The 13,672-nt window shown below is 38.0% G+C and overlaps 1 pseudogene; it reads right to left on the bottom strand.

The window, feature by feature from the left end:
- Nucleotides 1-7,792: 7,792 nt before the first annotated feature.
- Nucleotides 7,793-8,938, bottom strand: LOC114496294 (annotated as a pseudogene).
- Between the last annotated feature and the right edge of the window lie 4,734 nt (nucleotides 8,939-13,672).

A 13,672-nucleotide genomic window follows, 5' to 3' on the forward strand; every position in this document is an offset into this window, starting at 1 on the left:
TCCTTTATTATTTGTTCAAATAACTTTTCCATTTGTTGCTTTTCCTCTTCTCCTTCTGGTACCCCTATAATTTGGATGTTGGATTGTTTAAAGATATCCTGGAAGTTCCTAAGCCTCTCCTCATTTTTTTGAATTCTTATTTCTTCATTCTTTTTTGACTGTATGTTTTTTTCTTCCTTCTGGTCCACTCCATTGATGTGAGACCCAGCTTTCATTCCATCACTATTGGTTGCCTGTGTATTTTTCTTCATTTCACTTATTGTAGCCTTCATTTTTCATGTAATTTGTGACCAAAATCAACCAGTTCTGTGAGCATCCTGATTACCAGTGCTTTGAACTGTGCATCTGATAGGTTGGCTACCTCTTGGTCACTTAAAAGTACTGGCTCTGGGGCTTTTAATTCTGTTTGAGCCATCTTCCCATCCCCCCCCCCCCCCCCCCCATGGTCTGGTTGCGCCTGTTTTGTATGAGGAGAGGAGCCTTAGGTGTTCACCAGGGCAGGGCACCCCAGTCTCTGGGTTGTGACGCTGTATGTGGGGGTGGGGTCCAAGAGGGAACAATGGCGCTTGGTCCACTCTCTGTCAGACCTCAATCCCTTCTGCCGCTTCCCCTGAGCAACCTGGGCCCCTCTGGTGCTAATTCTCCCATGTGGGTGGGCTTGTGCACCCCGTGGAACTTTCTAAGGACCTCTCCTGTGAGGCTGGGAGTCTCTCCCTGTGCCTCAACCCCCACAGGTGTTTCCAATCAGTGTCCTGAGGCTCTATTTCCCAGCACTGTGATCCTGGGTTGTGTGCAGTGCCTTGCTTCACAATCAACACCTCACTGGGTCTGCCAGTTGCCACCCCTCAGCTGGGGTCTGCCAGCTGTGGCTTGCGTGCTCAGAGTCCACCCACTGTGGTCTTGCACACCCTGGATGCCTTATGCGCCCAGCCCCAATGCTCTCTGCTCTCCACACCACGACCCATGCCCGGCTGTCTGACTCCACCCCTCCTACTGGTCTGGATGAATGTGTTTATTTTAACTTCTGGGTTGTCCGACTTCCATACAGTTCAATTTTCTGTCAGTTCTGGTTGTTATTCTGTTTCTAAATTCTTGTTGTCCCTATTTTGGTTGTGTGAGGAGGCACAGTGTGTCTACCTATGTCTCCATCTTGGCCGGAAGTCGAAAAATTTTTTTGAAAGCAAATGAATTGTATCTGCTAGAAACTGTGGAGGAAACTAAATTGAAATATAGCAATGTTCTAGGTGACATTTTAATGTTGATGAGCTTTCTGTTTTAATTTTTCTGTCTGCTTCCTATAATGTGACAAAAATGGAGAAGACTAGTTTACTGAAAATTCAGTCTCAAATAACTTCTATCAAAAGTTTAAGGTAGGTGCATGTAAATTAAATACATTATTTCGAAAATACTATTAGACATTTTAAAATGATTCAGTATAACAAACAAAATTTTTTATGCTAACTTAAATTTTATGTTTCCCAATGAACAGTTTGAATTTAGACACATAGAGACATCACCCTGCACATAGTACAGTCTAGTAAAAGAAAAAAAATGAATTTCATTAATAACTTTATTAATTTATACTCCACTCATTTCATGCTCCAAAGAGATTTCACCTGGAAGGACTTTAAGCATTCTCTTTTTTGTTTCTAGGCTTATCAGATACTATTCTCACCAGTGTGATGATATGCTCCATAGTGATCATTGTAACTTTCTCAGTATTCTACATTTTAAAAAATTTATGTACAATACTTAAATTTCAAAATTGTTTGGCATATAAGGATTATTCAAAGATTCTATTAGAAATTTTTGGATAATATTGGTCATATGTATTAATTAGTAAGTGTATATTAATTTTAGATATTGCTTTATTGAGGAAAAAAGAAAATGCTATTACTCATTATTTATAAGTAATAAGCATATTTAATATATATTTAATAAATACAATAACTATTATTAATATATTAATAAAAGATTCAGATTCTGAAAGTATTATGAAGGGGGAAATCATTTGAAATTTTAATACCCAAAGATAAACATTGTTAATATTTTGGTGTGTATATTTGTATATTTTAACAAATTGTGAACATACTCTATATATTGCTTTATGTCTTGATTTTTTTCATTTAACAATATAGAAGGTGTTTCTGATGTCATAAATGTTCTAGAATATGATTTTAGTGATTAAATATTATTCCCTGTGTATACATTGAGTATTTGGGTTTTTAAAATAGCTTGCTGATATGAATAACATGGTGATAGAGTTTTCTTTTTTATTATTAAAAATATACAAAATCCCTTAAAGACATACACCCACCAATTTAACAGACATACAAAAACCCCACCAATTTATTATCATAAGAATATGATGCTTAAATTATTTATTTTATCTAAAAATCTTAAAGTGTAAAACAGAAAGCTTGAATTTTTTTATATTTAGTTTTATAAATTTATAGATTGTAAGTAATGAGATTTGTTGTAAAAGAGAACTGATTTTGTCCTGGCTGGTGTAGCTCAGTGGATTGAGTGTGGGCTGTGAACCAAAGGGTTGCTGGTACAATTTCCAGTCAGGGCACATGTCTGGGTTGCGAGTCAGGTTCCCAGTAGGGGTGCGTGAGAGACAACCACACATTGATGTTTCTCTCTCTTCCTTTCTCCCCTTCCCCTCTATCTAAAAATAAATAAATAAAATATTAAAAAAAATAAAAGAGAACTGATTTAAAGGTATATCAGAGAAATTACAAGGGAGCTAATTGGGAAGAATAAAGTGGGAAGCAGATTTCTCAGATGATTCTTAGTGATCCCCCTCATTGGTGTTTCTCCCATTGTCTAGTCTTCTCAGCCTTGAGTGTGGGCTGCACCTAATGACTTAGTTCTAGACAACAGTTTATGAAAAAGGTGATTGGCTGTTACTTCTGTGACTAAGTTACAAATTATTGTGACTTCCATCTTGCAAAGAGATCCTCTCTGTTGTCTTCTTGGTTTGTATGTTTTGATGAAGCAAGCTGCTATGTGGGAGAAGTTCACATGGCAAGGAAATGAGAGGAACCTATGACCAACCGCTGGCAAAGATTTGAAGTCTTTAGTGCAACAGCCTGTGAGGAACTGAATATTTCCAACAACCACTGGGTGAGCTTGGGAGGCTGATCCTTCCCCTGTCGAACTTCCAGTGAGACTGTAGATTCTGGACCAGTCTCTTGACTGAGAGATCATGAAGCAAAGGATCCAGATACACTGTGCCCATGGTCCAGGGAAACCATGAAATAAGTAATGTGCATTGTTGTTATGCTGCTAAGTTTTGGGGCAAATTCTTATGCAGCAATAGAAAGTAATACAGATTTGACTAGGAAGAGGGGCAAGAAGGAATTCAAAGACCACAGAAAAGAGGCTTATACTAAAGCTCATGGAAAACATATCAACTTTTACTTTTTTAGGTATCTTTTGCTAAGTGGATAATAGTGAATGTATTTTATTTTTAAAATTATTTTTATTTTTAATGTGTTTGATAAATAACACTTTCTATAGAAAAGTTAGAAAATATAGAAAAGTTCAAAGAAAAAAATAGAAATCACACAATTTTATCTGAATATAACACATTTTTCAGTACCCTGTCTCCACAAAATCAGGATTATACACTAACAGTGTTTGCTACCTTAGCTTCTAACCCAAATATGTCTTACATTTTCCATTTCATATTCTTCCACATATCTTTTAAATGGTTGCATAGTTTCCCATTGTACATGACAATTTATTTAATCAGACTTCTATTATTTGCCACTTAATGCTATATTTTAATACATGAAATTTGGATTATCCCAGAAAATCAATGTTACATGGATGACATTTGTGGGATTCCTTTTCATGCTTTGCTTTATCTCAGAGATCTAAGTGATAAATTTTCAGAGCTAAAGGAGGACATAATTTTTAAAGGCAGGTTCCCAGGCTAACAGTACATTATTTTCCAGAAAAAACCTCACTCGGGGCATTTCTTGTCACTGTTAAATGAAAGGGCTTAGATAATTGAACTAAGTGATTAACTAATGGAAATAAGCTTGGGAAAGTGTTGACCATCTATGACCTCATTTAAACAAAGTCTTGGACTCCAGAGGGAAAGTAAGTCATCTTGTGAAATGTAGCTAATGTAAAGAAATTGAGAAATTTTACAATAAAATACCTGCCTCTGTTGGCCTCAGTAGAGCTTGAAGGATAAGGAGCTGACCTGTGTCACTGGAAGAGGGATCCCACTGTGAGCACTAGAACCAGCAGGGCCCCAGGCTGTGACCATGGTTTTCAAATTTGATAGAGAAGTAGAGACATAAACACATATCAGAACTCTCCAAATAACCATCCTCCCAAATGTTTCATACTGTACTTTATTGGCTTTTGGCAAGTATTTTTTTTAACTTCAAGCTGGAAGTAAAATTGACAGTAACTCAAAAAATGCTAAATTCAGCTTTTTTTTGTTGCTTGTCTCCAAATGTATTTCATTAATCATAAAAAAGGAATAAATAAAATATGGATAGTCGTGTGTCTAATGAAGCATTTTGCTCTGGAATATAGATGATATATTACTGCCTCCAATCCTAAGATTCTGTGATTTTATGATTTCATTAGTAAGAGTGATTAGAAAATTATTGGGTGACTTTTAACGCTGGAGTTAATGACATTCATTCTTTTCTGACCACACCTCAATTCTAATGAAATCTCTTTTTCTATATGTACTTTCTAGTGAGTTGTGTGTCTCCACAATTGGCTATATTTACTCTTTCAGACAGAATAATGGAGTTTGAAGGATCTTAAGGTACTTTTCTCAGATGTAAAGTTTTTAAGCCAGAGTTTTGCTCTTGCTCTGAAAACTTTGAGATGATAGCTTTATTTAAATAGTGGCTTAGATATATTGATTATGAAACTTTTGGGTTTCTTCCTAGGAAAGGTACTAAGTGAAAATGTTTTTGAATTGCTATATTTGTATCTAGGAGAAGATTCTGTGGTTTTGGAGGAGTGTCTGACCTCTGCTTGCATCAGACTTCCCATGATGCTTTGTGTAAAGAGAAGCTGACTTTGCATTTCTACTTGGAACTGAGATTGACAAAAATCTGTGTGTACATGTTTCAAAAAAGATTTTTCAAGGTGAAAAACAAAGCCCAAACATTTGAAGATGGTAAAAAGTATTACAAAAGGAGAGTTAGATAAAAACCTTCTTTTTCCTTAATTAACCTAGACAAGTTATTAGCTTTATATGAAAAAAAAAAGAGCCAGTTTTGTTTTAAACACAGAAAAATCAAGTTCTTTATTAAGTTACGGGGGTCTCAGCAAGTTAGAGCTTTGACTGAACTTTGATTCTTGCTATAAATAGAATAAGAAAACCACACAGAATTTTCATGTTCTCATAGCTCTGAGGTGGCTTTGCTAAATGACTTCCATTAAAAGAAGTGACTAAAAGTAATACTCTTACAACAAATTTAGTTCTTACCATAGAAATGTGAACAGAGCAATGATTTGAGAACTTGCTTTGCTATAAACTCTACTGCTTTGACAATCCAAACAGGTCTTGAAGTCAGCCTCAATTACCACTAATCCTGTGATGAAGCTACCTCACATGCCAGAACATCACGAGCTCCTTTTTTCCCCTTTATTCCCTTCTGCTAGATCACTTCTCTTTAAATATCCATTTTTTTTACCTTCGAAAACTTATGGAGCACTTGTTATGTAAGGCCTGTATTATACAGTGGTCTACGTGGTATTTCACAGTTCTGCAGGGGACCCTGCTCAGCCTTTTCTCTCTGATGAAGCTGACAACTTGTGACTCTCTTGACAAAAATCATAATGGGTCAATGCTCTGAAAATAGTGGTCTGAGTTCTTGTAGTCAAGACTGATTTTTTAAATGTAAGACTGTTATTTTTGCATGCTTCCATCAACTGAGGAAACCCATAACGACAAAAGCATCCAAGTATTCAGGAACATTTTTAAGTGAATATATTTAAGAAACTCAGATATTACCCAAAGCTCCCAAGTTCCTCAAGATCAGATTAAATTAGGCTAGATCTCTATGTGCAGGGCTGGTAACAGGCAATGTGCTGCTCATGTTTCCTTGAGTTTCCTATATTTTAGTTCCTCAGGCTTCCCTTCGCTCCCACTGTCTTGCTGTTTGGCATGAGCCCTGGGTCAAATCCAGAAGCTCAGTCTCTTAAACATTTTCTATAAAAATTTTAACCTGATTTTATGAATGTGGTAATTTTCCTGAAGATCTGAGAGGTTCCACTGCTCACAAAGTAGCCTTATACCATCTTGCTGGCTGTACCCCTCTCTCTTTTCCGCTCAGAGCCTCTCAAAGCCCAGGCTTCTGCCGTGACCCCTCCCACTGATCATGTGTCTCAGATAATGAGTAGGGTCCTCTCCCTCCATCTGCAGCTCTTCCAGTAGTGTGTCTCTACTGGATCAGCCTGCCTGGCTTCCTCAACCTGTCTGAATGTTCTGTTGTTCATCAGTAAAGCATCTGTGTTTACATCAAATGGGAGTGCATATGTGTTAAGCATATCATTTGTATACTCCATAGACAAGGCTTGCTGTGTGTATATATTCAAGGTCTCCTTATAATAATCACAGTGACCCAGGAACCCCAGAATCTAACAGGTTGAGGGCTACTTCCACAAAAATCTCTCTATTATCAATAAACTATGAAGATATTATCCATTGATTTACCTATATTTTTATTCTTATCTGCATTTGTCTCTTAAGTAAACAATAACCTAAAGTTTATCCCCTTAAAAAACTTGAACATATTTCTATTTACCCAAAATTTGCCCCCACTCAAACTTTAAGCATGTATCTCCTTTATTATATTCCAGATTTTAGTGAACACATTCAGTATATCTCAATATTTTATTAACATTGATCTTTTCTACTTTTGACTTTGACCCTTTCATACTGAAGAATGATTTGTCCTCATGTTTTAGCTTCCATTTCCCTTATATCACCAATGTGGGAACATTAAAGATAATGAATATTTCCTCCTCACTCACCTGCTAATGGTGTATTCCTGATGTCAATACCATTTGTTAATGGTATTGATATTAGAAAAGGAGGCAACTACCCATCTTCTCCTCACTGGATTATTTAAGAGAAAATATTGATATGATATTTTCAAATTTAATTGAGTTTCTTGCAGTAAAGAAAACTTGGAGAAATTGGATTTCAATTTCTTTTGTCAGTAAGCTAAGATATTGGCTTATCGGACAGTCTTAATTCTTGTGATACAACTAAGTACTATTTTTTATTTTTCCTGTTAATTATTACTGAGTCTTCTTAGAAAATTGCCCTCTTCCTGTGAGAAAACATCATACATTACCCAATGGTTAAGCTCTGGACCAAAGAGTGCAATGACTACTGGTGTGCGCAGAGCCAGCATCCCCAAGGAGTGGGATCACAGTTTAGAGTGGAGATCAGACAAGACCAGCAAGTCAGAAAATAGCTATGATGCAAAGCAGAGGGGTAACTTCCTGAGTGACAGAGAGAGCTGATGGACTTCCGAGGAGGTAGATACCCGCCCCACAGGAATCAGAGAGGATTTCACAGGAGGAATGTTAGTAGCACTGTATATAGTGGCTGGTTTGGGTAGCATTAAAAAGAAAACACATTTATAATTTTATACTGTAATTATCTTTCTAGTAATTAGGATAGAAAAATGTTCACATACACATTCGGTTGAATATTATTTATTTTTTAAAGCCCTATTTTCTTTTAACTCACTTAATTAAAAAATTGAAATACATGCTTAAATCTTATTCCAGTATTCAAAAATGTTTGGAAAACTTTTTCTTAATTTTTGTCACTGCAATCTATCCTAGTGCCTTCAGCAATAGTCATCATAACCCAAGGACACTATAACCCAAAGACTGATTTATAGTGTGATGGGGTAGCCCCATCTTTCCATTTTAAACATTTATATGGTCTGAAATCACAGTTTTGCACAGGGGTCATGTTTTCTCACTGTAAAGCCATAAGGTAATACATTGTTTGGAAAATACAGGCTGACAGGTGGGAGGGAAAAGCTGAAAGTCAGCTCAACATATTGAGCAAATATCATCTACATCTGAACAGTAACTCCAAAATGTGGCTATGTAAAAAGTATTCACAAAACCTGTCTTAAAGTTCTCAAAAGCCTTAAAGTGAGGTAGCACAAAACCAGTAATATCCTAAGAATCTTCCTAGTTATATCACCAAACTCCCCATAGCCAATAAATTAATGAAAGCAAACTGATACAGGAACAAAATTCAGTAACACTGAAATAATCCTTCTAAAAACATATAGTAGCAACTCTTGGATTTCAAAGGCACTATAAAAGAAGTTGCCAATAAAATAAAGCATTTTGCACCTATGAAAAGAAATTTCAGAACAAAGTCGAATTCCAACAATCTGAAGTGTGTCCTAGAAGTTTCAATGATCCAAAGTGGGACTTAAGAAGATTAAGCTGTAATAAAGTGACAGAAGGAGACAGAGCAGAAGGTCCTGCCAAGGACACCAGTAGCCTGGCATGCTTTATCTTTGAGCACCTACTTTTTTCTTAGAACAGTCTGGTTTACAATGCCTTTTTTTTTTTTTTTTTCATAAATAGATGTTGTTAGAAGCCCAGTTCCAGAAGAAATTCCAGATATTTCTTGAGCTTAGATTTTCAGCACATCTTTGGACATGGAGTTTACCTAGATAGGAACATCTCCAGAATGAAGGCAAGACTGTTCCCCCAGCCATCTCAGTGCATACATAGTCTTTGTACAGTTTTCTTATCCGGGCCCCAATTTCTGGTCCCCAATCTCTGCTTGCAAAGTAGCCAATTATTTCCTGAGCTCATCTCTTGTAATACTTTGCCTGAAGTACAAAGTAAAAGAGAGCCCACAATTATCCTCTGGCTATCAACCATTTCTCCCAGAGTTACAGACTCAGTAGGTGTTGCGCGTGGGTCACCGGCCAGCAGTGACCACGGAACGCTGTGGATGGCTCGCTGAAAAACACGCGAGAAACAAACACACATGTACAGAGACAAGACTAGTTTCTGTGGGGAAGTAGGGACAGAATGGCCACCCCCCCTAATGGGGGGCGCCTCGATTTACCGTCCATACATGCTTTTATTGGGCTCATTTTGCATAATAATTCAGGTAAAGTACAGTACTTATCAGGGGGAAGTAAGGAACTATAGAAAACAAGGAACTCTGCTGGTCTATTGAGTGGGGGTCAAAGAGCTGTAAGACTTTGAGGAACAAACTTCTTCCTTGGACCCCTCTCATTCAACTGAGAGCATTCTAAACAAAGAAGGTTTCACAGTAATTTACATGTTCTCTTAGGCCTGATCACCTGGGGAATCTGCCCTTTCAGCACAGAGCTGCACCACCCTGTCATTGTTTCAGGCTTAGCTGGGGACTAAGGCAATAAGGAGATTTTCTCCCAGACAATGAGAACTCAGGCTATGTCAAAGCCAAGGAGCCAGGGTCCATCACCCTCTTTTGCTGCAGCATCCCAAATCCTTCTTTTGGGAGGCCTCCCAAAGTGATCGTGCCTGGCTTAGGTCATTCTCCCCGTGGGGAATCTTACCCGTCTTTGGCTAACCGACCAAGCTTTTTGGGGTTCAGTTATGAATTAGGCAGCAGAAGCAGCATTCCTGCCAGGGAGACAAGCCCTTGTCACCTTGCTGGCTTACGGTTCCAAGGGCGTTCCCTTAGCCTTAGCCTAGGCGGGGGTTTCAGCTTCTGATACCAGTCTGGGCGGTTCCCAACAAGTAGGCATGTGGCCTGCTTTCTCAGTTAGCTCAGGAACAAAAAATTCTACTGAATATTTTGCCCTCCTATAACTTGGCTGTCCATCTTTACAGCTCTGCTATATATTCTTTTATGATAAGTCTTGAAATAAAATGGTTCAAGTCTTCCAACTTTTTTCTTTTCAAAGCTCTTTGACTACAAGAGAACCTTTGCAGTTATAGATAAATTTTAGACTCATCTTTTCAATTGCTACAAAAAAACCATGCCAAGATCAAAAACTGAAGCTGGAGAAGCAGGGGGTCTGGGATGAGAGTTGGCAGATCAGGCCAGTCACTAAGTAACCCTCCTAAAGCACCAGCACAGTGGACAAGTGAGAGCTTGAGGGGAATCTGCTGAGAGGGGCTGGTGTCAAGGTCTGTGGAAGGCTGAGACCTGGTGCTAGCTCTTGCCTGTGAGTTTGCTGTTAGGACCTGGTGGTGGGCTGCTGCTTGTCAGCAGGGTGAGCATAGGGGAAGAAGAGCTGGAATAGGCAGGCAGAAGAGGGTGAGGAATGGGAAAGAGCCAGAACAGATCAGTCAGTACCTGCTGGCATCTCTGCATCCATCTGTCCTCGCCTCTCACTACAAAGACCTTCAGAGCATACTAGCTGCTGCTTGACATGACTTTTCAGTTCTTGTGCAAGTTTCCATTTTGGCTTAGTTTAACCCAGAACTGAACAAGAAAGGTGATTCTAAAATGTAGCTTTGCCATGGCCAGTGTAGCTCAGTTGGTTGGAGTGTCAGCTCATCACCGAAAGGTTGCAGGTTTGATTCCCAGTCAGAGTACATACCTAGGTTGTGCATTCCATCCCTAGTCTGGACACATACAGGAGGCAACCAATTGATGCTTCTCTCTTGCATTGGTGTTTCTTTCTCTCCCTTCCTCTCACCCTTTTTCTCCCTCTAAAAGCAATGAAAAAATGTCCTCAGGTGAGGACATTGAATAAATAAATAAATAAATAAATAAAGTTCCAACTTACTGAGACTGACTGACAAACAAACCCAGTTTCTCTTTGAATTTTTTCTCTGCAACACCACTGTCATGCAGCCAACCATCAACTCCTGTTATCCTACATTATTAAGAGCCCTGCATTCTGACCCTTTCTCTTCTCTGTCACTGCCTTTCTTCATGTAGTTCCACCCATCATACATTTTTGTCTGGATTACTGTAATTGCCTCTGACTTGCAGTTACATTAAACATGGGTATGTAGGTTGTCCACTGCGCAGCCACAGGGGTACCACTCAGATCTAGCCTCAGTTCTTCCTCCTAGGAACTTGGGCCATGCTTTTAAAAGGCAAAACTGACCATGTCATTCTCTTGCCTTGAATCCTCCTTGGCCTCTGGTAGTCTTGAAGGTAAAGTTTAAATTCCTTTGTATAGCATAAAAATCCGTTCATGATTAGAAGATGAGCCTAAGCTCTGGGTTCAGAATTCATAGTTGGAATGTATCTTAGCTATGTGCAGAATATAAGATCTTGGACAAGTTACTTAATCTCTCTGGGCTTCTGTTTCTTTAACAGTGAATTGGTGGAGGATCGCAAGAATAGTTCTTTTCCACTCAATTTTTGTCAGCATACATGGGGATGTCAAGGACTTAATGTAGTGACTAGCATATGCTAAATTTTCAATAATAAAATTTGAAATATTATTATTATTCCTTCTGTAGTATAGTCTATCACCACTATCTATCCCCACCCCAACTCTATGTATGCTTTAGCCTAATGGAACTCCTTGTTGTAAGTCTCCGTGGCATGACCCATTCTGTCCCTGTGCCTTTACACAGGCATATGCCTGAATTACCCTCTTTTTCCTGGTTGGAACCTGCTCATTCTCCAGGACTCAGTGACTCCTCACTTCCTCCTGGAATTCTTTCCTGGTTTGCTTAGCCTCGGTTAGTGGCTGCTCCCTTGGATTGTCACAGCAGTCACTGCTTGGTTATGTCACAGTGAATTCTAATTTTCTTGTTAGCTACCCATCTTCCCTGCTATGGAAAGTATAGACTAACCACCTCCCTTGCTAGACCATAAACTCTAGACCATATTTTCCCTGAGGGTAGGAACTATTTTACTTGCCTATTTAATCTTAGCTCCTAATGTAGTATAGACTAAGTTATTTTTTCAAAAATATTTTATTTATTTATTTTTAGGGAGAGGGTAAGGGAGGGAGAAGGAAAGGGGGGAAAACATTGATGTAAGAGAGAAACATCTATTGGTTAAGGTACATGCCCTGACTGGGAATTGGACCCATTACCTTTCAGTTTATGCAAAGATAACCAGCCAAGTGAGCCAGACTGAGTTCTTGAGAATGTTTGTTAGCAGATTCTTAAAAATGTTTGTTGAAAGACAATTTTATTGGATTAATAAATGGTGATGTATGATGAGGACTCTAATAGGCATTGCTATACTCTATAGAGAAATGTGAAGATGATGGAAGGAAGAACTTGGGATAATGCATAATGGTAGGATTCTGAAAGTTATTGCCTTGGTAGATCTTAAGGTGCACATGCTTCTGCTGAGAATAGAAATTCTCTTAATAGGAAGAATGACTAGAGACATTCTGGTCAAGATGTGGTTTACTAGCACTTATTCAATATCCATTACTTTAAGACCTCTTACAAAAATATTATTAAATAATCCATTCTTTAAAGAGTATTCTCTTTGTGAGTGGTCAATTCAAATACCTAAAAATAATGAAGTTGTCATTCTTGGAAAATTCTGAAACAATATCCTGGGAACTATCCGTTAATTCTATAATGTCTGTATGAGTTCAATCATTTTAAAGGATTTATTTATTTATTTATTTATTTATTTATTTATTTAGAGAGGGAAGGGAGGGGGAAAGCGAGAGAGAGAGAGAGAGAGAGAGAGAGAGAGAGAGAGAGAGAGAGAGAGAGACATCAATGTGCGGTTGCTGGGGGCCGTGGCCTGCAACCCAGGCATGTGCCCTGGCTGGGAATTGAACCTGCGAGACTTTGGTTCGAAGCCCGTACTCAATCCACTGAGCTACACCAGCCAGGGAGTTCAATCATTTTAACAGTACACCTTGCCTCAGTCTGTAGTTTATATCTGAAGTTTCTAGCAATCTTTTAATAAAGAGAACGAGCAATTAATCTGAGTTTTTCTCCAAAATTTTAGATTTCCATGTGCTGAATATGCTTGAAATAAATATATTTGTAAGGATTTCTTAATATTAGAAACCTCTGAAGCAATAGTCAAATTTCTTAAAATGTGGGATAAAAATGCCAGTGCATAGACTTAATCTCAGAAGATATTAAATCTAAGCATGCGGTGAGCTATAAATATTGACCTTTTCTGAAAACCTATCTTTTTTTCAAGTAGATTCTTGCTTTGTTATAAGTAAAAGTTGAAATAAATATGGAAATAATCACTCTCGACACCAGTATCATGCTTCGTTAGGCCATTGTTTCTAATAGCCACTCAATGCATCACAATTCTAAGATTAAGAAGAGTGACTTGCTTAAATATTTTTTTCATCTTACAAATGAATTAAGTACATGATAAAAATCTCACTAGAGGAATGGGCAAAAGGCATGTCAAGGGAGTCAGAAAAGAAGAAATAAAAATGGTTAATAAATATAAAAAAATTTTAACCTCTCTAGTAAAAAAATGCATATCTCCAAAATAACGATAGCATTTTAATCTGTCACAATGGGAAAGGGTGTGAAGAAGTGGACACTTTCACCCATTGCTGTTGGGAGTGTAAATCTGTACAGTCCTTCTCTGCAACTTGATAGAAATGCTTTCAGCTTTGACTCAGAAATCCTACTTCCAGAAATTTGTTCTAAGAAAATAATAGGACACCTGCAGAAAGGTGTAAATGTAAGCATTTTCACTACAGCCTTTTTAAAGTGACACTGGGTG

This window comes from Phyllostomus discolor, chromosome 5 (genome assembly GCF_004126475.2).
Source record: "Phyllostomus discolor isolate MPI-MPIP mPhyDis1 chromosome 5, mPhyDis1.pri.v3, whole genome shotgun sequence".
NCBI classification, from domain to species: Eukaryota; Metazoa; Chordata; class Mammalia; order Chiroptera; family Phyllostomidae; genus Phyllostomus; species Phyllostomus discolor.